Here is a 27,478-nt window from a genome sequence, read left to right as displayed (position 1 = left end):
TTGGGCTAATTTCATGAAGTCCTATCGAAAGAGGAATAGAGAATATGATAATAGAATGGATACTATGCTCAGTATTTTTTATCATTAAGTATGAGCATAGCGTTAGAAAGTTTGAAGAAACGTATACATGATCAACCCATTAGGAATTTACACCTCTGTTCCATGTCGTAATTAACGACTTCGATGAACAATCTTTTGGGAGCAGAAGTTGGAAGTCCCATTTATGCAAAATGTTTCCCAAAGTTTCCCTCTGTCAAACGTTGCGCATGAGCCTGTTTAAGAACTGAACAAATTGTTATCATTTTACATCAGAAGTTGAAATCTCCTCCAATAAGTGTATTATTTAAGTATTTAAGTATCCTGCCCATAACTATTCCGCAATAACTGCAGATTGAATCACATTAAGAATGTATTCACAGGGTTCCAGTAAATAGTAATAACCAACAGTTGAAATGGAAAATCTTCCAAAAACATGGCCACTGCAATTAAACATTATTTTGATGTAAACATTTCCAACAAATGCTGCTTGGGGTTCAAATGTATCGCAATCAACAACCATACAGATGGACGTCACGCTACACTGCTTGTTGAAGCTTTGGAATAGGCTTTTAGTAGCATTCAGAATATTCATAAAGCCACATGAGTTCCATGATAAAAATCGAAGGGCAGAGGGCCTAAAGATTGGAAAAGATACCCTTTGGTTTGGCGTTAACATTAGCCAAGACCAATCCTGCTGAGGGACAAAATAGTTATCTAGCAACCAAGTATTAGCTACCAACCTCATGGAACTAGAGACATTTTTTTTATTATTAACAGTGGCAGTTGTTCTAGTAGCTTGCCCAAGACTCTTACTGGGTAGGTGGCAAGGAAGGATTCAATATGACCAGGGTTTGAAAATTAAGTAAATCGAACCCCATGGACCTAAATATGTCCCTCTGTACCCAAGCTAAGGGTGCCACAATATGTGAATAAAACTCAACTACTAGTTTGTCCTTGTCACATCCAGGAATATGTGAAGTAGTTTTGCCTTGTTTACCTGCACTATATTTCCGAGTCCTATTACTCTTTCATCTTAATTGTTTTGTACCACAGGCTGGTAGGTGTTCAAACAAGAGTACTGAGCTAGATCGTCCAAAACCTCAGTTCTACCAGTAGAAACTGGCAACTGAGTTACAGCAGGCACTGACTGAGACAGTCTCACCGGACTGGGTGCCACAATAGACGAATTAGTGATTGTGATAAATCAATAACAGGTGTATGTTCAGCCAGATTAGGCGTCTTGGCCTGTTCTGTATTGACTGTATTGACTTGTGAAATTAAGACATCGTAATCTTCTTTTGAGTATTAGGCGCTGCCTATCGTCTGTTCATTTTGCTCTACTGTTTCTCCGGGATAGTCATGGGTGCGGCACCTTCGATTGTGTCTTCCTGATCTTGAATTGCAGTCAACTGAGTGTTCAGGTCAATAATTTCTCCCTCTAAAGGTAGCGACTGAAGACATTTCCTGGATGATGATCTCTTATTATTGTTGCTTGGTACATTTTTAGACTTTTTAATCAATTGTGCCCAAGAACGTTTTTTTTTCTCCGTCCTATTAAGGCGTCAGTGGCTTCTTTATCACTGCTTGAAACATCTGAGTTGTTATTGGATGTTCGCAGGCGCCTTGTCACTTGCCGGTGCAAATAGGTCCAGTGAGCATCTTGGCCTCGATTGACAGCCCAGTAAAGGAGATGGGCTGTTTATCGCGTCTGCCAAATCCAGATCGTTAGCTTTTTTTTCAAAAACCAGCCCTCCCCCACTTATCTTGGTATACATAGATTTAATATGAGATTCAGACATTAAATCGAGTTTCTTATCTAGTGCCAGTAGTTTATAGGAATTGTCCTTTACAATGTCATTGATGTCAAAGAGTCTTAGGATTGATTCTTAAACCAGGTGCAGCACTCAAATGGAGGAAATGCCTAGCATATCAAGATTGAGTAGGACATTGGTCTCTACGCGTTTGTACGTTTCTTGGTGTAGAGTAGTCTTGATGTAAAGAACTTGTTGGAGGTGATGTTTGTGGTCAGGACGGATTATGAGAAGGCGACGGTTGAATTCCAAGGCTTCAATAGGGACCGGCTTCTCAATCAGCCGAGAATCTTCCCCCCCCAAGTCCCGGCACATTCGCTGAAAGGAGTCTAAAATAATCAGCCCGCTCCTCGTGAACAATCACCGTAGCTATATTAGCAGCCGATGTCCTCTGAACTTGGTTACCCGCTTTCAGATTCAGCATTTGACAAAATTCGGTAATTTTTACTTGTTTATTTGGGGGGTCCCCCATCATTTGCTGGTACGTTCTGGGGAGATTGGTCCAAGAGCCCATAGGTACCTGATGTGAGATAATTGTACTACAGAGATTATAAAAAGCAGTTGGGAGACATGTACTTCGTCACTCACTTATGTGTGTGCAAGTGTGGTCTTGCAAGTGCCCAAGCTAACGTGGAGGTGTTGTGGCGTAAGTATGACAGAAACGAGGTGTTGATTGAAGGATTTAATAAGCTGTTTGTTACAGTGAGGATATATCAATTTGGAAAGGGTGATAAAGTCTTGCAATTGATGCACAGCAGTTACTTCCCTGCTGGGTGCTTGCTGGCCTGCACCAGGAGCAGTCTCACGTCCTAATATCTTTTATGATTACAGGCCACTTGGCACGAGGCTGTGTGCAGGAGTGCCGGGTGAGTCCCCTTTATTCCCGGTCGGTATGTGTCCCTCCTTGCCTTACTCCGTGGAGCAGCACGCATGCGCACTGCAGTCTTGCAAGGTCACCTCACAAGACTGCTTCCCCACAGGGGGTTAGTACACCCTGCAGTGTTGTGCAGGTGCAAATCTGCAAAATGGACTGAACGGGCAAACTTAATTTCTTTCATTAAGGTGCAATCTTGTTTCCTTTTTCTCCAAGGCTTATATTGATTGTATTTATGTCCCAGTCAAGCAACAGGAGCATGGTTAGACAATGCGCTCCTATCAATAAGGGACTGTATCAAACTTAGTATTAGGTTGACACTAATAAGAACGCAATTGTTGTATCCTGGACCCAGGGTACATGCACCAGGCAAACCTTTACTGGGGGGCATCCAGCCGACACATTTAGATACAGGGGTCACCCTGCGGGACCGTGAGCACAAGGCCGGATCATGGCCTGGAGCACCAACGCCAGGGGCACAGGAGTTGCCCAGCAGGGGCTTCAGGACAAACACGCAGAGTTGCCCAGCAGGGGCTCTGCTGATGAAGGGACAGTGTTGCCTATCAGGGGCACGGTCATGGTGGAGGGCCTCGCAGGCAGGCCCTCTGCCTGCTACACAGCAGCAGCATTGCGCTGCAGGAAGAACCACACAGCAGGCAGGAGTCAGTTGGTATCTACTGATGAACAGCTCGTCCCTTTTATTCACGTGGTCACATGCACGCGGTCAGATGGTCACAGCATGTGACATTAGCACAAGCCCTGGAAGGGAACACTATCCCCACAGGGGTGGCACGCCACACTCCTCCTTTTGCATAACAAAACAAAGCAAAACCAACATCGACGGACATCATAATAAACCCGCAAATCACAAACAGTAACGCTGGCTCCATTTGGGAGTCATTGGTTGGAACAAAGAATCAGACACTTAATACTCAGGCAGTTACAACCATTAAACATACACTGAGCATGCTGTACATGTTGAGGGTGACAGGGTTGGTGGACTGCTGGTGGCATGTTGGTAGTTCTGCCACCATTAAGAGACCCTTTATCAATCTGGGGTGAGTGGAACTTCAGCCACTGAATGACACCAATGTCAACTACTGGCACCATATTGAGCAGGCCGACAAAATGCAGGAACACAGCTTCACATTAACATTTTAACAAGGCCGCTCCTTGAGCATATACATGACAAGCAGGTGCATAGCATCAACATGCATGCTACTGAGTTCCCTTTAAGCATTATCAGAACTGCAGGAATCAAGTACATAGTTGCACAAGCATCAGTTCCGGACAGTCTAACTCCCCGTTTGAGGGCTGGCAAAGCCGCATCTGGGGGCTCCAGGGGCCACATCGACCTAGTCCATGGATGGTGGGGGTAGGCAGCAGCACTGGTGGTCGGGTGACAGGTTACTCATGTCACTCGCCCTTCCTGGCAGGTGTACCGTTGGCATAGGAGGGCACACAAGCACTCCTAAGAGCTGCAACCGTCATGTGCTTCCGCATTGGGGCATGTGCTGGTCCAGTTCTTCCCTTCTTTCATCGGCTCAGATCCCAGAGCACACAACATTGCATCTCCCCTCCCCAAGGCAGGAGGTTCTTTGAGAAAATGACATCTTTCCTAATTCCCTAAGTGTGTGTCCCCAGAACTGCTTCAATTATTTCTGTGCCCAGAGCGCACATCAGGCACTATCCTTTCTTTTTGTCTCACACTGCGATCAATGGTATATTAGAGGATCACCACCCTTGGCTCGGGATCACTACATGAGGGGCTTCCAGTGTGGCAAAGTACTGGCAGGCACTGCCCTTTGCTATCTGTGAGCACGAGCAGCCTCACTACTTTTTTTCTCCCTTTTGCAGCCACCGCCGGTAGACCCGGGGATGCAGGGGTAGCACCAACACGGTAGGTGCAGGCATGCATGTTTTCTGTTGTGGGGCCCGCTCCAAAATGCTGAATGCGGGCAGTCCCACACATTACTGGGGCTCATTTGAATGTATTTTTTTCCCCATGCTCTGACGTGGAGCGCTGTACAATTCACTGCCGATGTGCCCGGGATCTGCAGGGGGCCATTATCACTGTAATGGTATTGCGCCGACATGAAGAGCTTCCTTTAATTCACTGCAGATCGGGCCCTGGATCTTTCTTACTCTGGTCTGACCCGGAGCACTGCATCCCATCCTTGTTGTCAATGTTGTGTCCTGAACCCAGGGCACAGGGTCCAGGCACACCTTTGCTGGGGACACCCAGCCGACACATTTAGATGCAGGGATCACCCTGCGGGACCGTGAGCACACGGTCGGATTGTGGCCTAGGGGCACCCAGTCCAGGGGGACAGGAGTTGCCCAGCAGGGGCTTCAGGACACACACGCAGAGTTACCCAGCAGGGGCTCTGCTGATAATGAACAGACAGGGACAGTATTGCCCATCAGAGGAACAGTCATGGTAGAGGAAGTACCCTGCAGGCAGGCCCTCTGCATACTACACACCACCACTGCGCCAGCATCACGCTGCAGGAAGAGCGACATAGTTGGCAGGATTCAGTTGTTATCAAATGACAAGCCGAAACGGTTTGTCCCTTGCAATTACGTGGTCACATGGTCACCTCATTTGACATTAGCACAAGCCCTGGGAGGGACCATTATAGCGAGAGGGGTGACACACCACAGTAATCAAGCCAGGAGTGTGAGTAATGCAGGTTTGCAAAGAAAGTAAGCTCAATCTCCTTGGTGTGGAGAATCCTCCATGTATCGACCAAGTGAAAAGACAAAGGAATAGTGCGCTCAAAAATATTATTGTCCTGAGCGTTCGGGCATGTGGTTTAAAGCAATCTGTGATCGATCGTAAAAACATTTCGGAAATGATGCAGGTTCCAGGCACATTAGGCTTGCTTCAAGTAGGTTTATTACCAGTTTCTTATTTACTGTTACAGATAGGACACAAGAAGATAGATACAAGACAACACTGGCTCCCATCACCCAGGCAGGCAAGATCTAACTGCCACCACTGTGAAACCTCACTCAGAACATTCCACCATTCAGCCATCAACACTCCACATGACATCACCAGCTACATCACATCACAGACAGGCACTACACAACAATTTCCTATTCATCTAACCTTAGTTTTCGTCACTTTTAAACATGCGAAATCAAGCAGCGGGCGTGGCCATCTTGTGCTAATCGTATCCGTTGCCGCATCGCCCTAAGTTAAACTGCCCTCATGGCACTAAATCATATCCCCCGGCCCTGAAGCTGACATCACTAGACGCGTACAGCCCATTTCACAATGCGAATGCACGTCTCGTGTCAACCGTCTCTGTGTGCCAGCTAATGACGTGTCTCCATGGAAATGGCAGGATGCCTCTTTCCTCAATAAGTATAAACAGACTTCCTCTCATCAGACAACATCAGAGTTGCTTTTTTCACTGTCTTTTTTTGTATATCCTGTGACTCGTTTCTGCTCTATTCAGCCCTTTTCGTTGCTCATAGCCTGCGCGAACAGATACTAGTATTAGCATTACTATCGATTTTAATTTTGTCGTATAATGGCAACAATACAGCCCTACCAGTGCGAGGCAGAATTAGTTTAAAGAGAAAGATGCTTGAAACGATGGAGCGTCGGACGACAGTTGGGAGGACGAATCACCGGATCATGAGCCTAGTCGCATAGAAGACGTTTCCACCTGGTGCTTATGATGTATTATGCTTGGAATTTAAAATAATATGAAATTGTTTATGTCTCCTGTTGGTTGTTTACACCATGTGTCATTTATGGGTTTCTCTTTATATGTACTTTTGTCTGCATCTCATTGTCTCTGTTACATTTCACTGTTTTCATCGATACTAAAACAAATACTGTGTTACAGGGTGATGCTGGTACTTAGACTACAATTGCATCATCCTTTGGAGCTGGTCTAGAGTATGAAGTATGCGTACTGACAGTTCCCTTGAATGAAAGAAAGTAAATCCTACATAGGACACTATTAGACAGTGACATTAATATAAACGTGCAGTTTTTCAAACTTTAATCATTTCAGTTCTAACGTTACAATTTCTCCCTAATGCAGAATACATTGCAAAATGTTTGAGGGCAACTTTACAATCAGTATGTTTTGCACAGTGATCTCTGATCGAGTACACTTGCCATCAAGCAGGTGAAATTCGAAATCTTTATTTTCACTAAATGGCATACACTGTGAAGGAAGGTAATTATGCGAGTGATGTGTGCTATGTAAGATTTTAATTTCAAGTAAGTTTGACTTTTTTAATATTCTATTCAAGGAATGTATACAAGGTCTGGAATTAAAAGAAGAGTAACATGGATCAGAGGTTGTGGACCAGCTTGCTGGTGCAGTCGTTAAAAAGCAGACCAAGGTTTCACAGAAAATCAAGAAAACAAGGGTGACTAACAAACCATTTCGTTTTCTAGAAGTGTTTTGGGCTGGTGTTTTCTTCATAACATGTTTTTTTGTTTAAAGTGGTATCTACTTTATGTGTGATTTACATTGAACATGTTTCTACAACCCATCTCCTAGAGGCCCAGAAGGAAAAGTAGTATAAAGACACAGACAACAAATTAAACCAAAGATGCTGCTTGCCAAACAGATTTCACCATGGAGCAACTACTATTTGAGGCGCAGCGTGGACCAGTCAATAAGCAGAATCGAGATGCTCATGTCCAATGGCCAGAAACTGAATTGAATGTGACCGGCGAAGCCAGCAAAGTGTTGTTGGACCATTGCTACAATGTGAGAACTTGACAAGATGAAAATGAAACTGAATATAATGAAGATGCTTTTGAATTCCTCGCTGACCACTTGACACAATCTACACCCACAAAAAAAAGTCCACCCACAAAAAAGGTCCACCCAATAAACAGTCGATGTGGATGGTTTCTCCAATTCGTGTGTAAATAACATATAATAACATGTAATAAGCAATTGACAGAGGAACTTGCCAAAGATCTCGACTAAAGTTTGTCTAGTTTGGGCGATTTGTCCACCACAGCCGAGTCACAAACCACATTCAAGCCAGACGATTGGCTAATTAAGGAGCACAAATACATTGTATTCGACAGCTGCCTAATAGAGATTATACTGATGGTGAAATGTGTCCATTCAGTGAGGGGGAAAATATGCGGGGAGCCACTGGTGAATGTGACTCGTGTATTACAAGGCACTAACTTGAAAATCCAAGCCACCTGTGCCCACCTTCATGATACATTTTCATGGTACGCTCAACCAGTGCTGGGCAAAGTGCCAGCTGGAAATCTACTGTGTTCAACAGCTTTACTTCAGGGACTTCAGTTCCTTGCTAAATCGAAGTACTACAAATATCAAAGAGAATGTTTATTCCCCGCTATTAGTGAAGCCTGGAAAATTGAACAAAGGTCAATTGAAAGGACATTCTCTGGCAAACAGTTCAGGCTAGCTGGCAATGGACAGCGTGACCGAATTTTCAGCAAAGTACTTTACATACCACTTTCAGGACATTGAAACTAAAAAAATGGTGAGTTCAGTGGTTGTGCAGGTATCCCAATGTAAATCATCAGTGGCCATGGAGAAGACCAAGTTACTCTCTTACCTGGTAACGTTCTTTCGATGGGATGGTCCGACGACGTATTCCATATCTATGACCGTAATCACCACAGCTGTAGTGCTTCGGAATTTTTTCCGGTGTGTGCGTTAATGACGTCGATACGCTGTCCTCAAGGGCCTCCGTCGAGCCGACGTCACCGGATGTTATAAGTAGGATGCACGACACCCGTGGCCTCAATTGTAGTTTTTTTCCCAGAATGTGTGGCACCAATCTTCTGCCAGTATGACCACAGAAAGCCTTGCGGAAACGTAAGCTGCAATCGCATAAGAAATTCTGTAGCGGGGAAGGCAGGGAGGGAGCGATATGGAATACGTCGTCGGACCATCCCATCAAAGAACGTTACCAGGTAAGAGAGTACCTTGTTCTTCGAGGGGATTGGGACCTCCGAAGTATTCCGTATCTATGACAGACTCCCAAAGCAGTACCAACTTAAGGAGGTGGGAAAAGAATTTAGAATATATACATTTAGAATGCCCAATCAAATTGCAGAGTAAAGGACCGCCTTGCCAAAGGCCAGATCCTGCCCATGGATAGAATCTAGGGAGTAGTGACGTACAAAAGTATGGACCGAAGCGGCTGCTTCACAGATGTTACGAATAGGAACACCCCTCTGCAGGGCAGTAGAGGCAGCCATTCCCCTAGTCGAATGGGCCCGTAAGCCTACTGGAGGGTCCTTACCCGCCAGGCGGTAACATTCAGAAATTATAAAGATAAGCCATCTAGAAAAAGTCTGCTTAGTCACAGCTTGTCCCAAACACCTTCCAGCATAACCAAAAAAGAGCTGATCGTCCACTCTGACCCGGGACATGCATGAAATGTAGAAACTTAAAGCTCTCCTAGGATCTAACCTATGGAGCCTCTCCTCGTCCTTATCAGGATGCGGAAGAGGTTAAAATGCCGGAAGAACAACCTTCTGGCTTAAATGAAATTCCGACACCACCTTTGGAAGAAAAGAAGGACGAACTCCAAGGACAACCCTGTCCTTATGAAACACAGTGAGAGGTGGCTTAACTGAAAGCGCCTGTAACTCAAGTGACCGCCACTAAAAATACAGTTTTAAGGGTTAACAGTCTCAAAGGACAAGAATGTAAAGGCTCAAATGGAGCACCCATTAGAAACTTGAGAACAAGGTTCAAATCCCAACCGGGCACCTGGAAAGGTGACGGAGTGAACACATTAGTGAGCCCTTTCAGAAACTGAGAAATTAAAGGAATTTTAAAATAAGAACACTCCTCAGATGAGCGCTTAAATATGGACAGCGCTGCCAGGTAACCTTTAATGGTACCCACTTGCAAGCCCCTGTGGGCTAAAGAAAGCAAAAAAGACAGAACTACAGGAATGTCACATAAAAAAGGATCTACATTCTGAACCCTGCACCAGTCGCAGAACTTTCTCCAACGGCAACGGTACAGGGACTTTGTTGCTGGCCGTCTGGCCGAAAGCAACACCTCCATCACGTCTTCAGGGAGGTCCCAATCCTTGTACCTCAACCTTTCAGAAGCCAAGCGTGAAGGTTGAGGGATCTGACCTCTGGCTGGAGAACCTGACGCCCCTCCCGTGAGAGCAGATTGTCTCGGTAGGGAAGACGACGTGGAGGTCAGATGGACAGGTCGAGAAGGTCCGGGTACCACGTCCTCCGTGCCCATGCGGTGCAACTAGGATCATCCAGGAACCGAACCTGCGTAACCTCTGCAGCACTTGCGGGATGACGGGGACTGGAGGAAACGCGTACAGCAGTGAAGGACCACTCGACCACGAATGCATCTCCTAAGGCTCCTTTTGGAGGAAATTCCCGCAAGCAGAACCTTTCGCACTTCCGGTTGACACTGGAGGCGAAGAGATCCACTTGAGGGGTCCCCCAAAGGACGAAGATCTCCAGGAGACTCTCCTGAGCCAACTCCCACTCATGAGAGATCGCGCTCTGCCTTCTCAGAGCGTCCGCCGTCTCGTTTCCGTCTCAGGCCAGATGAACTGCCGAGATCGAAATTTCCTGCTGGATGGCCCAGAACCAGAGCTGCATCGCCTCCCTGCACAGAGGAAGTGACCCTGCCCCCCCCTTTTTGTTGAGGTAGTGCATGGCCACTGTGTACTGGAGCCTCTGTGTTGGCGTCAAATGGGACTTCTTTAAGTTGAGGGAGAAGCCCAGCTTGTGAAGGGAGTGGCAGGTGACGAACAGATGATCCAGGACTTGCTCGGGAGAGCGTGCCCGGATCAACCAATCGTCCAGGTAGGGGTAGACGTGAATCCCCCTTTCCTGAGATGCGCTGCCACAACCACCATGGGCTTGGTGATGACCCTCGGGGCGGAGGTCAATCCGAACAGCAGGACCCGAAACTGAAAGTGCGAGTCGCCAACCGCGAACCTCAGGTACTTCTTGTGCTTTGGATGGATCGTCACATGAAAATAAGCGTCCTTGAGGTCGAGAGACACCAACCAGTCCTGAAGTTGAAGGGCCTGGAGGACTTGAGAAAGGAGTAACCATCTTGAACTTGTCCTTCCTGAGGAGCTTCTTCAAACCGCGCAAGTCTGTGATGGGTCTCAATCCTCCGTCTTTCTTCGAAATCAAAAAAATAAGAGGAATACCATCCCTTGTTCCTCTCCGCTACAGGCACCAGTTCTATGGCGCCTTTCTCCAGCAGAGATTGAATTTCCTGCGCAAGGAGCGGATCCGGACTCTTCAAAGAGGGGTTCCCTGGTGGATTGTCATGAGGCCTCTGCCGGAAAGGAAGACAGTAGCCGTGGCTATGATCTCCAGAACCCACACATCTGAAGTAATGGTACGCCATTCTACCAGATGCTGCGGCAGCCTTCCCCCAACCGGAGAAGCATGGGCCTCAGGACTGAGCTGAAGCGGCTGCGGCAGTGCCTGAGGGCAAAGAGGCAACTGCTTGCGCGGCCTTGGCACCTCGAGTACCTTGTTTTCCAGCTCTGGCACTCCTACGGTTGCCCCTTTGACTAGCAGCTCCTCTCGATTTACTAAAGGACGAGTAATATCGAAAGGAACCTCCCCCTCCATTGCTGTCCCCTAGGACGAAAAGGCAGAGGTTGGCGGACTGCAGCGCCCAACGACTTCGCTGCAGCTTTGGAGGTCTGCAACCTCTCAAGACTCTTGTCAACCTTGCTGCCAAAAAGATGTTCACCATCAAAGGGCATGTTGAGGAGGCGGGCCTGCACATCAGGCGCAAAACCCAACTTCTGCAACCACGCAAACCTGCGTATCACGGTGCTCGCCGCCATGGACCGACTGACGCAATCAACCATGTCCAGACCCGACTGAACGGATTCACACATGGCATCCGTGCCATCCTGCACGATAGCAAGGAAACCATCCCGTTCCTCCCCTTCGGGAATATGATCAGCCGCTAGGGAAATACAGTTCCACAGAGTGTGCGTGAAACAAGACAAGGCACAAACGGAGTTGGCAGCCTGAAGCGCCATACCCCCAGAAGAAAATACCTTCTTCGCCCAGCCGTCAAAACGTTTGTCGTCCCTATCAGAAGGGATGGTAGGGTACAATGCCTGCTTTGCGGGGGCCGTAGCCGCCTGAACCACCAAACTTTCCGGAGTGGGGTGCGTGGTCATGTAGCAGGGGTCACCACTGGCTGGGTGATATTTCTTCGACAAGGACTTGCTCACTGCCGGGAGACTCTCCGGTGAAGTCCAAACCGCAGCCACACTTCTCTGCAAGGCCGTATGGAATGGCAGCACCGGGTCAGTTGGTGGACCATGGTCCAGGATATCAGTCGGGTCATCCTGCTGAAAATCCCCAGGAGGCCAGACCACCCCAGGTAATCCGTCTCCCTCGACATCAGGCACCGATAAGAGGAGTCGGCATGCGTGCCAGGCTCAGGCCTACCAAATTCCACCTTCGGAGAGGTGTCAAGACCACTGGTGTCATGCAATGACTGGTGCAGGGCCTCAAGCTGGCTATGACCAGAAACAATGTCATCAGGGACCTCAGCAGGAACCACACCTTCCTCAGACCCTTCATCCACCTCAGAAATATAATCCAGAGGCTGGAAAGAGGGAACCGAAAAAGGAACAAAGACATGTTTTGCCTTGGCCCGCGCCTTTCTGGGGGGTGCCACCGTGCCACGGGGTACCTCCGATAAGGCCGCCTCGAAAGGCGTTGAGGGAATCGGCATCGAGCGCGGCGTCGACAGCTTTGACGGCGTCGACACAGGCCTTGAGGGCGGAGCCCCGAGCGTGTCTCTCGACAGCCTGGGCGCCGATGGCGTTGACGACTTCCTCAGAGGCGGGGCCTCGGGAGAGTCCGTCAACCACCTTGGCGCCGCCGGCGTCGATGTCTTCCTTGAAGACTTCACAGGTTCTCACGGTCTGGAGGGCGTCGAGGACCGGGACCTGGAACGGGCATGTCTAGAGCGACCATCCTTGTCCGACCAGGACCTCGAAGGCGCCCGGTGGTCGCAACGACTGCTCGAGCCCAAAGGCGTACGAGCGGTGTCTCTAGCACACCACGACCAGCGTCCTCAGACGGCGCGGACGGACCGTAGCCCTGCGATTGAAAAATCGCCAACATCTCCTTTCGGAAGGAATCCCATTCCTCAGGAGTGGAATGCTTGTTGGGACAAGCAACCCGCTGACGGGCGGAGTCCTCAGAAGAGGACGGGGAAGGTGACCGGTGACGGTGCTTCCTGGAGTGCCTAGAAGAGGCAGAGGAATGGCGGGACCGACTCCCAGACCGAGAACCCCCGGACTCACGAAGATGCGGAGAGTCGCCCCTCGAATCGCCCGTCGAAAGACCAGTGGAACGTGACTTCCGGGGCTTGGCCACCTTACCGACCGGCAGCTTCTTCTTACGCTCCCGCAAGGCCTTCGATGTGAACGATTGGCAATCGACACAGTCGTCCGTATCATGTTCCTCCCCGAGGCACCAGAGGCAAGCGTCATGCGTATCCGTCAACCACATCTTGGACCCGCACACCCGACACTTCTTAAACCCGGACCGCCGGGTGGAAGAAGCCAAAGACATCATATTGTTATAGCAATGAAGAAACGGGTTCGAAGAACCAAAAGAACAGGATTCAATAGAATCGAGGCGCGCCGAGATCTCCGAAGCGAACACGTTCGCGTAAAAAACGTAACTGAGCCTACGGGCGTCGTGCGTCCTACTTATAACATCCGGTGACGTCGGCTTGACGGAGGCCCTCGAGGACAGCGTATCGACGTCATTGACACAGGACGCTGACGCCAAATGATTTTGCGAAGCAGCACAGCTGTGGTGATTACGGTCATAAATATGGAATAAGTCTGAGGACCCAATCCCCTAGAAACATTGTTTCATAAAATCCCTCGAACATCTTCAATTGAGGGGAATGGAAATAGACCTCATAGCCACTGACAGACATGTTTCAGTGGCCAAGGCTGTGCGAGAGCAGTTTCTTAACATTCGCCATCAATTTGATGTATGACACGTTGCCAAATCAGCCCAAAAAAATAAAATCACAGCTGCTGGTAAAAAAAGGGGTCGGAAAATATTTTACAGTGGTCCCAGTCCTTCAGCAACCATCTTTGGTGGAGGTCCAAAACTTGTGACGGGTCTGTGGAAATTCTACTTGAAAAATGGCACTGATTGATGCACTGTTCCAGCGTTCACTCATGGACAGAAAACCAACATTTGCACATGGGCCTTTATCGGAGGAACAAGAACGCAAGAAGAAGTGGTTGGTTCCATCTTCACCTCCACACAAAGCTCTTGAGAAGATCGTGTTTGATAAAACTATTTAAAGAGACCTGAAGGGACTCACAGAATTCTGTCATGCCAGAGATTTGGAGGTGTTCCACAATATGTGCCTAAAGTACAGGCCCAAGAGGTTTCATTTCGGCATAGACGGTAGGCAATCCCGATCATTACTAGCCGTATTAGCGCATAACGAGAATCTAGGCAGAGAAAAATCGAGAACTGAAGGAAATATTGGAATGCTTTGTTACACAATGGCCTTTGCGAAGCAAAAAATGGGTTGCCAAGCCGATATATCAGGAAATGGAATTCGATTTTGTGAAAGATCTCACTTTGACTGTGTTGGCCATGCAAACTCATGGAATCGATCCTGATTTTGATCCTAGGACACATACATTGCCACAAAATATTGCAAACGAGCCCTGTCCACCAAAAGCGGACCTCGTTGAACAATTGACTTCCCGGTATAAATGATTAGCAGCGGTGTGTATGTTCCATAATGTTTTCACATCTTTTTCCAGACCTACCAACATTCGCATAAAGAAATAGCAAGTCTCTAAGTAAGAGTCTGGTGAAAGCAGAGATTTCCTCCTCCAGTACTCCAACTCAACACAAAGGAACAATTCCGTGCTACAATTGCCAGCACTGTGGCAATATCATAAAGGGCAGCTACATCACACATCCCCATTCAGGCAAGCATATACAGCTACGTCATTCATGCACCTGCGATGCTCAGAACGTAGTATACGCATTGAAATGCCCATGCGGCCTCTACTATGTAGGTATGACTACCAGAAAAGCCAAAACTAGATGGACTGTCCAACATTCGTACAAAAAGCTTAAAATCCCCTGTGGCGGTCCATTTTTTAGAGGCACGACATACAGTGGCACAACTACAATGTGTCATCCATGAACAAGTAACAGCTGGCAGGAGAGGGGGAGATGTGCAAAGAAAATTAGCACAACGTGAGATACTGTGGATTGAACTTCTGGACTCTCTAAACCCTTGAGGCATGAATTCAGAGTTTGACCTTATGTGTTTCTTGTGAATCCCGCCCACCCTAGTGGGTGACAAATGGTAATATTACATATATGATGTTCTCTGTCTGAAGGTGTATGTTATCAACTTGTAAGTCCTACTGTACCTTGTAATGATGAACAATTCCTAGAATGTTGTTGTGATGTATCATTCTTGTAGATCACTAGATGTAATAGTTGTTGTCGACTAATCTACACCCAAATAACAGGTCCATTATCACACTGAAGAGCGTTAGACTAAGGTTACTTTGAAACCACCAGTTAACGACTTATACGCAGATGTGACATGGGGGCACCCCGCGGTTACAGTTTCGTACCGCGGCGGTTCCCCCACCTACATCCATTACATCCTACGTAAACAATCAGAATGCCCGAGAATCATGGGAATCGTGTGTTCCCTTCATATATTGGCACTTTTTAGTATCTCTAATTTCCTACATCTATTGGAACAGACTAAGGTCACTTAGAAGCCCTCAGTGAATGACCTATACACAGATGAGAGATGGGGGCACCACGCAGTTACAGCTTGTACCGTGGTAGTGTCCCCACTCTCATCCATTACGCCCTATGTAGACATTTACAATGGCCGTGTATATGGGAATCGTGTTCCCTTCATATATAGACACTCTCTAATATCTTTAATTACTTACATCTTTGTTTTCCAATCCTTTGGAATATACCTGGGTCCTTAGGACCATTGAATCTTCCATAGTAAGTATAAGCCTACATACACAAAAACCAACTTTGCCGGAAAAATAGCGTGGTGCGTCGCCATGATTACTCAATGGCGAACCTGTGCCCATACCAACATGGCCGACTCCGAATGAGCCTTACGCGCATGTGCGGGGTTGCCGTGACTACAGTGAACGCTACAGGCATTCGGTCAGCGGACACTGCAGCAACCGGCACGGAGCGAAGAGCCTCGGTAAACAGGTGAGCCTCAGTAAATTTCCGTACAGCTTCCGAGAGCGGTCTTCCCCCTGAAGTCGCCCTGGGAGCCATAAAACATCAGAGTGCACTATGCACGCCTTTCGTTTTAACATTGAATCTGGCCACAGAGGGCCATTACACCTTCCTTGGAGTGGCTTCTATTAAACACACTGTATTACTAGGACGCATATAAGCCCATGAATAATCAACACCAACTCTGTTTTTAGGGTTTCTCGTGCCGCTACCTGCCGCTTCCCAGTCTCCTGAGAGTTTCATTCTGAAGACTGGGTGAGTGATTCAATTTAGTTAACTATGTACCCTCCAACCCTGTGAGACTAGCATGTTAGAAAGGAGATTTTTGCTTTTAGTTACCGTTGTACTTTCCTTTGAATAGGTCTTGATCTCGGACCACAGTAACTTTCCGGGAGAGATCAGTGATATTTTAACCCCTTATTTTGATAGTTTAGCTTTGGAAGTCAACCTTCATGTATAAATAGATTAAAATACTTGTTATTTTCTAAATTCCCCACAGAGGAAGATTTAAAGAAAATACCAACCACTATTTGCCTTTATGAACACAAGAACAGTGAAGCCCCACCTTGAAGATGGATCTATAGGATCCGAAACGCGTTGGTTATTTTAGCAATATCTACAAAAAGGGCTTCCCTGGAGGGAGCTGTTAGCCTATAAGAACTCCCACAAACTTTCCCAGACGTGAACCGATGCACACATGAAAAGTTGTTTCTAACTTAAACACTTGTTATTGCTTGTATTGGTCGTTTGTTACAACATACAGTAATGATGGCATGACTTGATGTTGGTTCATGTCATGCGGAACAAATGTATATAACACATTGTTTGTCAATATCCTTGTTGGGAAATTTCAATTTTTAAGAAAAAAGGATGACGGGTGAATTAAAACAAACCTTATCACTGATGAGTGCAATAAATGTTTTCTTTGACATTTCTGGTCTATTGTATCTAAAATTTCATTTGAAATAATTGCTACTACATTGACTCAAGAAGTACCATTGAATTGAATGATTTTTATGAAGCCAAACACATCAATATAAGCCTGATGTTACACAGTGAATCCAAATTATCATCATTATTAGTATTATTACTATTGTGGTGTTAAATTATTTATTGAACTTAGGTTCTCCAAGAGTGCATCTGGGCTTACTGCTTAGTAATACGCAGTTCTGGTTTTGTACATTGTACATGACCAATGGAAATCTATTTAACTTGAATTTCAAAGCTATTAAAAGTATTAAGCGTCCAAATTGTCTTTTCAAATGTATCCTCTTTGTCAATTATTTTTGCAGGAAGTGCCTTTTGGAGGATGCCATACAGCGTAACGCTGTGTTTTCCCCCTTCCCGCTTTCGGCCAGCTCTTGTGGGTCCTTCACTGATCAGGGCACAGGAGTGTCAGATGGATATCTGCATGAAAGCAACTGCGGGGTCTGCAGTTGCCTTAGCATGCACGTGTCCAAATAGACAGAAAAAATACACATCCCACTAGGGAATGAGATGTAAGCTAAATAACAAACTTGGTATGCAAGAACTAATGACTAAGCAAAACACTGTATGAAAGGGGGCTGTTGGTGGGAAATAGGTGCATTCTGACCTATATTTTTATGGGGGCGTGTGTTAGGGGTCGTTCCTTTCGGGTGCCTTATCAGAAGGGAAGATCTTTGATTTGCGGCCTTGGGAGTCTTACGATTTCAAACCCAGTGGTGGTTGGCGTTAGTGTTACCAAAATATATGACCACTCTAGATTAGGTATATGGTAGGTGAATTGGAGGTGGTGCGGGGGATAGGGTCTGGTGACCAGATGCGTTCAAAGGGAATGGGGGCATGGGTTCTGGGGACCGCTGCCTGGCAGGGAGGGGGTGGAGATGGCATGAGTCAGTCAGCAGAGATGGATGGGGCACTAAGCTTGGAGCAGGCCTTGGTCTCACATTCTTGGATGAGCACATTTTGTCAGGGCTCAATACTCGCTACTTACAAGAATGAATAGCTGCATTTCCGTGAGAACAAGAGATGTGCTGAGCTGACAGAGGACACAGGTGGTGGGGGCTGGCTGTGCGCGGCGGTGGGAGAGTAATCTTTTTGCCAGAGGGGCAGAGGGCCTAGAAAAAGATGGCGTTTGGAAGGACACAAATGGGAGTTCAAAGTATACACATTAGCAAAGCGTTAATACACTTATATGAAACATGGGTGATGCAAATAGGTACAGGAGGGGTGGAGATGTCTCCCATCTTAGCTTATATGTAATTTGCCCAGTACGATAATGGTGCAGGGGGGCGGGATATACCGCCACTCCTACAAATTTTGTTAGTGCACAGGAAGTTCAGTGGAGATGGAAGGGCACTTGGATTTATGACTTGTCAGAGTCTCAAGTTATCCGCAGAGCACATTCCTCCGCGAAAACAGGGCGCACACAGACGCAACAATGGGGAGGAATCTAACTGGAAATGTTGTCCTAAAATAACTAAATCACTATCAGTATAGATGAGTAAAAAAAAGTATTCACAATAGCGCGGCATTGGTGGATGCCAGCAAACAATTTGTTTATTTGTTGAACATATTTCGAATGCCACTAATGGGGGCTAATCACTCCTATGGAGTGAAGGTCACTGAGTTTGATGTTGCTTGATGGCAGTTCACACCAATGCTTCCTGTACAGGATGTTTTTGATTTTTGGCTTTCCTTCACCAAAAGGAAACTTGGCATACGCGCTCCTAAGAAGGTTCAATTGTTGTTCGTCCTTGGAATAAAGGGAGGATTTGCTGTGGATTGAAAGACGGGAGTTGTGTAATACCCGCAAAAATTATAAGGTTCACCATTTTAAAACTGAACAAAGGAACATGTAATTTCATGAAAACCGTTGATCTGAGCGGACACACTGCGTTACGCCAAGAGACTGCAAATACCAAATATAATATACGTTTTATTGTGGAGGAGTTTATAGACGAACAAGTCAAGGTTTCATTTTCTCACCGGTATTGCTGGTTTACATTGTAATGGGTTGTTGGTTGAGGCATATTGTGACGACACGCAAACACAACCTGTATGTATTTGTCTTTGTCCCGGGCACATGGGCAGTCTGCACGGAAATGCATGGAGTCCACGTCTGGGTTCCCCCAGGTTACACCAACGCCAAGTTCGTTGCTAATATTCCGTTATAATGCCGACTATGTGTTGTACGAATTCTTCCGTCAGCTTCAGCATCCAAATCCCATTGTGAGCTAAACATAATCCACAGCACTAACCTCTCAAGCACATCGTAGACTCCAACTTTCCACAATGTTTTCTCTGTGTTTCCATTGTTTCTGGTTTGGGTTCATTATTAGGTTTCACTGGGTGCAGAAATAAAGGATAAATGGACACATTTGAATAAATAATGGCTACTGAGATACATTTCTGTTATGTTTTCTACGCAGCTACATCCTTCCTTTCTGCAAATGTCATTGTTTCCAGATACCCAGTGATGGGTTCTTCAACAGGCAGTGGCGGATAAGCCCAAATGGCTTGTTTAAAATTACACTGATCTGGGACGATTGCCCCGGACTGATATCACCTGATATGCGGTACCAGCGACAAGGAGCAAGTAGACATTGTTTACCGTGGTCTAGCAAGAAGCTGATGCCGAAGCCTTGCGATTAAGGGTGCGTCCAATGCGCTTCTTCTACTGAAAGGAACACCGTGTGCCTCATGATAAAGATTTGGGGCCCGGTTCATAGAATCCAGCGCAGAAAAGGTGCAATCGCCGCATGCCGAGACAGAGCGTGTACCACGCGTGCGCCAGCCGTGGCGCAAAGAAACGATTGTGCGGCACGCATATTCATGGATTTCCTGAGGCATCACTAGCCGTGTCACAGGGAACATCAAGCAGCGCCAGTAACGCCCCCATGCGCAGTAAAAAGCAAGTAAAATGGCAAACACGGCGCAATCCCCCACGCCATCCCTGGACCAGCTTACAGCCCCCCCTTAGCCAAATCATATGCAAACTCGGTGCAGACAGGGTACGTGCTGGGTATCCACGTGATTTGGTTGGAGTGCGGATAGGGTATGTGCTGAGTTTCCATGCGATTTGGCTGGGGTGCATCCGGGGTACACGCTGAGTTGCCACGCGATTTGGCTGGGGTGTGTCCAGGGTATGCACTGACTTCTCACGTGATTACTCCGTCCGCACCCCAGCCAAATCGTGTGGAAACCCCGGCACGTACCCCATCCGCCCCCCAGCATAATCGCGTGAAAACTCAGCGTGTACCCTGGTCGCACCCCAGCCAAATCACGTAAAAACTCCTGTGCGTACCCTGGACGCACCCCAGCCAAATCGCGTGGAAATTCCTGCACGCACAAATCCACTGGAAGCTGACCCCTCCTGATGGGACAGCCACAACCCAGACCCCATCACCCATGACCACACCCCGCAGGCAACCCACACCACAAGGGACCCCCCATTCCCCATCACCCATGATCACACCCCGCAGGCAGCCCACACCACATGGGACAACCCCCCCATCACCCGTGACCACATCCACCAAGCAGCCCACACCACATGGGACACCCCGCACAGCCCCCATCACCAAACCCCGCAGGCAGCCCACACCACATGAGACACCCCCCACAGCCCCCATCACCACACTCCGCAGGCAGCCCACACCACAAGGGACTCCCCAAGCCCCCATCACTCGTGACCACACCCCGCAGGCACCCCACACTACATGGGTCCCCGCCCTCCCCCATCACTCGTCACAGCAACCTGCAGGCAGGCCCCGTGTCATGGGACAGCCCCACCCCCATCACAGCAACCTGCAGGCAGGCACCGTGTCATGGGACAACCCCATCACCCGTCAAAGCAGCCTGCACGCAGGCCCTGTGTTATGGTACACCGCCATCACTCGTCACAGCAACCTGCAGGCAGGCCCCACGTCATGGGACACCCCCACCCCCATCACCTGCCACAGCATCCTCCAGTCAGGCCCCGTATACTGGACACCACCTGCATGCCGGATGCTGACATAGTGACACACATACACTCCATCGATGGCATGTCTGATCTTGCATGCCATGTATTGACACCACCCTCAACCTCCTGTCCACAAAACATACAACAAACAACAAAAAGGCCATACACCTGGCCCACACGCATCAGTGCCCCAGCTGATCACACGCAATTGCTGACTGCAACCACATCCCAACATACACATCACAAAAGTGTATGCCAAAGAGCAGCCCTGCATGCCATGTGACCAAGTAATGTAAAAGAAACACATGTATAAATACACACACCGTGACCGAATTCAAAACACCCTCGATTTGTGTCACATTAAGAGAAATTTGCCTGCCGTATCATGGCATGAGCCTCAATGAGCACCACCACATGAACCTGTTACCCCATAAACACACCGGTGACCCTCCCATGTGTGAGGGACATGACATCCAATCAAATCACGTCATTCGCAATGCACATGTACAAAAGTGTGCAAAGGGCCAAAGAGTCCTGGGAGGGGGAACTGAGTGAAGACAGGCACTAGAAATGTGTCTGGGGAGGTGACATTGAGACAGTGCCCGTGCCTTGGAAGTGTTGATAGATGAAATGTGGTTACAGAGGTGGCAGTACTGCACATGTGAAGGACACCTCAAGAAAAACACCCAAAACGACAACTAAGTTAATCTGGCCAGCCAGTGTCAATTCTAAGCCTAAGTGAAAACAGGAGTTGCAAACTGTCGATAGGTGTCTGAAAACATGTCTGGGGATGCTTGTGGTCTCGTGCAAAAGGGATGTGACCTAGCAGTTCGGGCTGGACTACCCCTTTGGGGGTGGGACCAAGCCTGATTTGCATATGGTTTTTCCCCTTTTGTAATGGCTTGGCAGGCGAAGAACGATGGTCTGGAGGGTTGCCCAGAGCAATGCCAGAGGTCAAGATTTATTCTAAACCTTCCAGCCATCAAATCTTTTGTTTTGCTATTGTCACCCCGAGTGGGAAGGGTATGCCCAGACGTGGGTCCCTTGCCTGCTGGGCCTAGAGACCCAAGCTACTCCTCACTGATGATGCCCAACAAGGCTGAAACATGTCTGGGGATGCTTGTGGTCTCGTGCAAAAGGGATGTGACCTAGCAGTTCGGGCTGGACTACCCCTTTGGGGGTGGGACCAAGCCTGATTTGCATATGTTTTTTCCCCTTTTGTAATGGCTTGGCAGGCGAAGAACGATGGTCTGGGGGGTTGCCCAGAGCAATGCCAGAGGTCAAGATTTATTCTAAACCTTCCAGCCATCAAATCTTTTGTTTTGCGATAGGTGTCTGTTGGCATACATAAAACAGTCTAAAGATTGTGCATGCCTGTGATCCAGTGCCGGTGTGCAAGTGACGTCGAGGGACCTTATAACAAGTTCAGAGGGTACACAGCTGACCATATCACATTTCCAGAGGACCTCATCAGGGCAGAGGAATACCAAAAGCACAAGCACCGAGGAATAACTCAAGTCATGATTGTGTACATGGCAAATATAATATTATTATTCGATTATTTCTTGAGCGCAACCAAAAGGATGGCCTGGAGGCATACGGGCGCAAAGAGTGAAACATACACGCACACCCAAAAGTGACACCAGTTATTTAAAAAGGTGCGTCTTGAGTTTATTTTTAAACTCCTTAATTGTCCTGCAATTCCTTATCACTGGAGGTAGTGCATTCCATTTGATGGGTGCACTCAGCCAAAAAGCGTCCTTTCTCACAAATTCCAAATTAAATTTTTGGCACCTGTAGGTCCCGGTCTCCATTGGAATGAAATGAGCGCAGCTTCTGTTTGATTTTTAAATCAATTAGCAATGTATGGTGGGGCGTCACCGGAATGTGCTTTGTATATCATAGTGAGTAGTCTAAATGCCACTCGTTCTTCAATTGGCAGCCAGTGCAATTTCTTTCGTACCTCAGAAACGTGTGCAAATTTACGTAGACTCATAATAGCTCTTATTGCGCTGTTCTGCACTACTTACAGTTTTTTTTACTTCTGCCTTATTTATGCCAATAAGAAGGGGCCGCAATAATCTATTTTTGCAGATATAATAGCTCTGGCAATAGTTTCACAACCGGCCTGGGAAAGGAAGGGTTGTATGTGTGCTAAAAGCCTAACATAGTAAGCTGAAGAAGTCACCAGGTTATTCATATGGGCTGACACGCTCAGAGATTGATCAAATGTAATGCCCAGAATTTTTATTTTTTCTTTCACCTGAATAAATGAAATGTTCTGCAATTCTAAAGGATTGGTATTCTGGTGCCAGCTTGGTGAGTCTGGGTTTAGAGCTGACCATAAGCTCTGTTTTTCCATGGTTGAGAGCCATGCCACTGGCGTCCATCCAGTCGCGAATAAAATCATAGATTTCTGCCACCAGTAATACACCCTTCTCATAATTCCCTGACAGAGTAATGAGACAATGAGAATCATACGCGTAGTTGGAAAAGCAGATGTTCTTTTTTTCCAACTCATCAAAAAAAGGGACCTTAAATAGGTTATACAAAATTGGTGATAGTGCAGCGCCCTGTGGGATACCATAGGGCATACCATAGGGCATTGCTACTGGGTTTGCCTCTGTTTGCTTACAGAAAACGCGTATTGTCCTAGAGCCTAGAAAAGACTGCATCCAATTTCTTGCATTAGTGCAGGAATTAGCTCTATTCTCCAGTCTCTCCAAAAGGAGCTGGTGGTCGACCAAGTTGAACGCCGCTGAAAGGTCCAAGGACAACAGTAGCATGATGGATCCTTTGTTCATTTTTGCCATCATATTGGATTTGAGCTCTAGTAGAGCAGACTACGTACTATACCCCGGCCGAAAGCCTGATTGCCAATTATTCAAAAAAGGATGTTCCTTAATATAGATTGCCAGCTGTTCATATGCTACTCTATCCATAATTTTCAAAATAAATCGAGAGTTTGTAATTGGCCGGTATTTTTTTGCCTCTCCAGGATCTAGGTCGACTTTTATTTTAGAAGAGCGGTGAGCCAAGAACACTGAGTATTGGGTACTTTTCCTTCTTTAAATGAGGTATTAACAATCTTAGTGATCCAATAAGCAGTTCTGAACATGCTTTAATGGATGTAGCTGGGAATTGATCCCCTTTACAGGATGATGGCTTCAATTTAGCGAGAATGACCCTTAGTTCATCCTCCAAAGTGATCTTAAAACTAAATTCCGGTATTGTATGAGATTTGTCGGTGATTGGCGTTAAGTCACAGACTTAAGTCACTGACATACCGTTGCCTAACAACATATACTCCAGCATTGGTCTGTCCATGTGTCAAACCCTAGCAATAGGAAAATAGGAATAGCAAAGCAGGATGTCCAACTACACGAGATACAATTAAATTATCACAAAAAAATGATTGTGAAGGCACTTACACTGCATCAAGCAAATCCTGTTCCACAAATTTCAAAAATGACACACTTCCATCACTCACCCAACCCACCACAAGGTGCACACTCCAACTCCACCTTAACACTGGTCATGCACACCAGGACATGCCCCATGAGAATGGATGTCAAACATGGCAAATGAATGCTTGTCTGCACACACATGAACCACATTGGTCATCACGGACACAGAACAGAGTAAGGAAGCGTCAAATTAGCACACAATCCAAGACCGAACACCACTTGTAGTAAAAATAAGAACATATAGTAAAACAAGTATGAAATTCACATTCATTTCCTGAAAAAAAAAACAATGAGTGTGAAAAAAATTATAAGCATGTCCAAATGAAAAAACAGAGGTCACAAAAAAAATGTCAAACTCAAAAATGCAATCCATATCCTTAAATGACTCTCAAAATTAAAGCCAAAATTTAAAGAAATCCATTCCATCATGGTGAACACAAAAGGATCCAGAAAGATGAAAACTATGTTCAAGGATAAGAGGTCCATTGTCCCAAATGAATAAGAAAAACATGAAAAAACAATCCACGAAATGACACACCAAAACTGAAACTTACACCTAAACAACTATATACAATGTCAGCGGGCTAGTCGTTCTCCTCACCATGCTCCCTCATAGTCTCAGCCAGGGCATCATCGAACACTGCGTCCACTTCCCCTAGGTGGGCCTCCGCTTCCCCCTCAAGGGCTTGCAGGGACTCCAACATGCTCCTCTCAAACTCCTTGCAAGTCTCCTCGAGGACCTGAGCCCACCTCTCTGCCCGACGTAGTGAATTCTCCACCCTGGCCATGGTGAATCTTGCCTCCCATGCCCGCTGCTGCTCTGCCCTGATCTGCTGGCCCAAACGCTCCCACACAGAAGACATCCTTTGTGTAAGGTCCACGTTTACCTCCTGCCTTATGGCCGATACCTGCCTCCCAGCGATTGAATGCACAGAGAGCCCTGTAGCCTCCTACTCCTGCTGCTGCCAAATAGCCCGGTGTCTGCCCATCAAAGACAGCCTCCGGGATGATTACAACCCCCAGGGCTGTCGTGCACGTGCTCTGCTCCTTGGTGCCTCCATTGCCACAGCTCCTGTAGCTGGCTGGATCTGCGTGGTGACCACCTCGGCTGATCCAACTTCGACTCCCGACTCTGGCAGGGATGTGGTCTCCACCTGAGTGGCCGCCGGGGTTGGGACAGGTACACAGGGGGCCCTGGTGACATCTGGGCCAGAAGTCGGCAGGGAGTATGACTGGCGCACAGAGGAGGAAGATGAGGAGGGAGGGGTTGCAGAAGTGGCCAGCCCACGCACCCAATTCCAGACAAGGAAATGTGCTAGCCAGTTCACCAGACGGCAGACCTCCTCGTGAGGACGTGCAAGCCCCAGATTGGAAGCCTGCACATCATCACGAATGGTGCCTGTCCGCCTCATGATACCGGCTATCACCGGTTCCACACGGTCCCGAATGGCGACATCCGCAGGTATTGGGGGTTCCGTTTGGGTGGAAACATCCACCACCTGCGGATGGGTCCGGCCTGGGGCATGCCTGCAGGTGCATACTGGTGCAGTCGCAGTCCCAGGGGCAGGATCAGTCACAGGCCCCTCAACGGCGACCTGTACTGCCTCCTGCCACTGAGTCTGGACTGCACCAGTCACAACCACCTCATCACACCCGCCGCGCCCCATGGGCTGGGCTGATACAGCCTCCTCCGCCTCCTCCTCCGCCTCCTCCTCCTCCTCCTCCACGTCCGCTAACCTGGATGCCTCCCAACTGTCTTCCACATCGCATTGCCCCTGTGCTTCCTCACCTGTGCCTCTCACTTCTGAGGAGCCCACGGCCGACTTCACCCTCTTGGGCTTCCGTTCAGCAGCTGCAGCTGTTGGCTCGGACGCAGCACCAGTCTCCTCACTCCCCGAAGATATGAGCTGGGAGCATGACTGGGCCTTGCGTCTGTGCCTGGTGGAGGCATCCCTGCTGCCTTGCTCCACAGCGCCTTCTCCGCCCTCTTCTTCCATCGTCGCGGTGGATAGGGAGACAGAACACATACATCAGGGTACTGAACATATGTCTGTTTTGCAAATGTAGATGAGTGGCACTGTCAAAGGTCACAACCATCATCACCGTCCACAACACACAGGTTAGTGCAATTAATACACATGCACAATCATGTCTGGCATTCTCAACAGACAATCACATCCTTGGACAAGACACGGTCAGCACCTCAAAATTGTGCATTCACCTCACATGCACCATGGGACATACACATCTCATTCACACACATCATCTGACAGTCATGAAGCAGGGCATGGAGCTATCACTTCAGAGTGCACTCGAGGTCAATTTGGCAGCATGAGTCAATCACACAATCTAATGCTCAAGGGACATCCATCCTGGAGTGTTGGCTAGTCACACACTCAGTCTTCAGACACATGCACATATGCACCATACATGTCCATGATGTTGCCAAAAGCACCCATGTGTGACACCTCTCACATGGTCAAGTCCAGACACATGAAATCAGCCATGTGCGCGTCATTACATGCTGCCGTGCATCACACATTGCTACACAAACACAGTTGATGTGACACATGCTTGAATGGACTCACATGCAGCACTGTCTGGGACATGCAAACAGACATCTGTACAAGAGGCATACCAGACATGAGGCCAAGGTGTACACTCCAACCATACATCAACATGCACATGCACTATGGTGGACAAGTACACAAGGACACTTAACAGTCGACTCCAGACGGAGTTCTAAATCCATGATCTGGGAGTATAGCGCTGGGTAGAACCACTCCAGGACCCGCCTGTTGTCGGTGGTCAACCGGCCCAGGCGCCTCTCTTGGTCCATGCCAGCCTTGATGAAGCACTGGGCCTTCTTGTGTGTCCTGGCTTTGAAATCCTCCCAGCGCTTGTGGACATGGTTGCAGTCGCGGGGTGACACCCCCTCCGCGTTGATGGCACCCACGATGTCTGCCCAGATCTTCCCCCGTCCTTCTTTTCCGACTTGCGATTGTTTGTGAAAGAGGGCATCATAATGCACCAGGATGTCAACTT

General features: G+C 47.7%; 1 protein-coding gene across 4 annotated transcripts in view; it reads right to left on the bottom strand.

Moving 5' to 3' along the window:
* The window catches only part of USP45 (ubiquitin specific peptidase 45), a 3,631,241-nt gene that overhangs the window by 3,416,364 nt on the left and 187,399 nt on the right, over positions 1–27,478 (bottom strand). The gene's annotated exons all lie outside the window — the stretch shown is intronic.

Source organism: Ambystoma mexicanum, chromosome 4p (assembly GCF_040938575.1).
Source record: "Ambystoma mexicanum isolate Mex_15411 chromosome 4p, UKY_AmexF1_1, whole genome shotgun sequence".
NCBI classification, from domain to species: domain Eukaryota; kingdom Metazoa; phylum Chordata; class Amphibia; order Caudata; family Ambystomatidae; genus Ambystoma; species Ambystoma mexicanum.
This window is presented reverse-complemented; position numbering and strand designations above follow the sequence as displayed.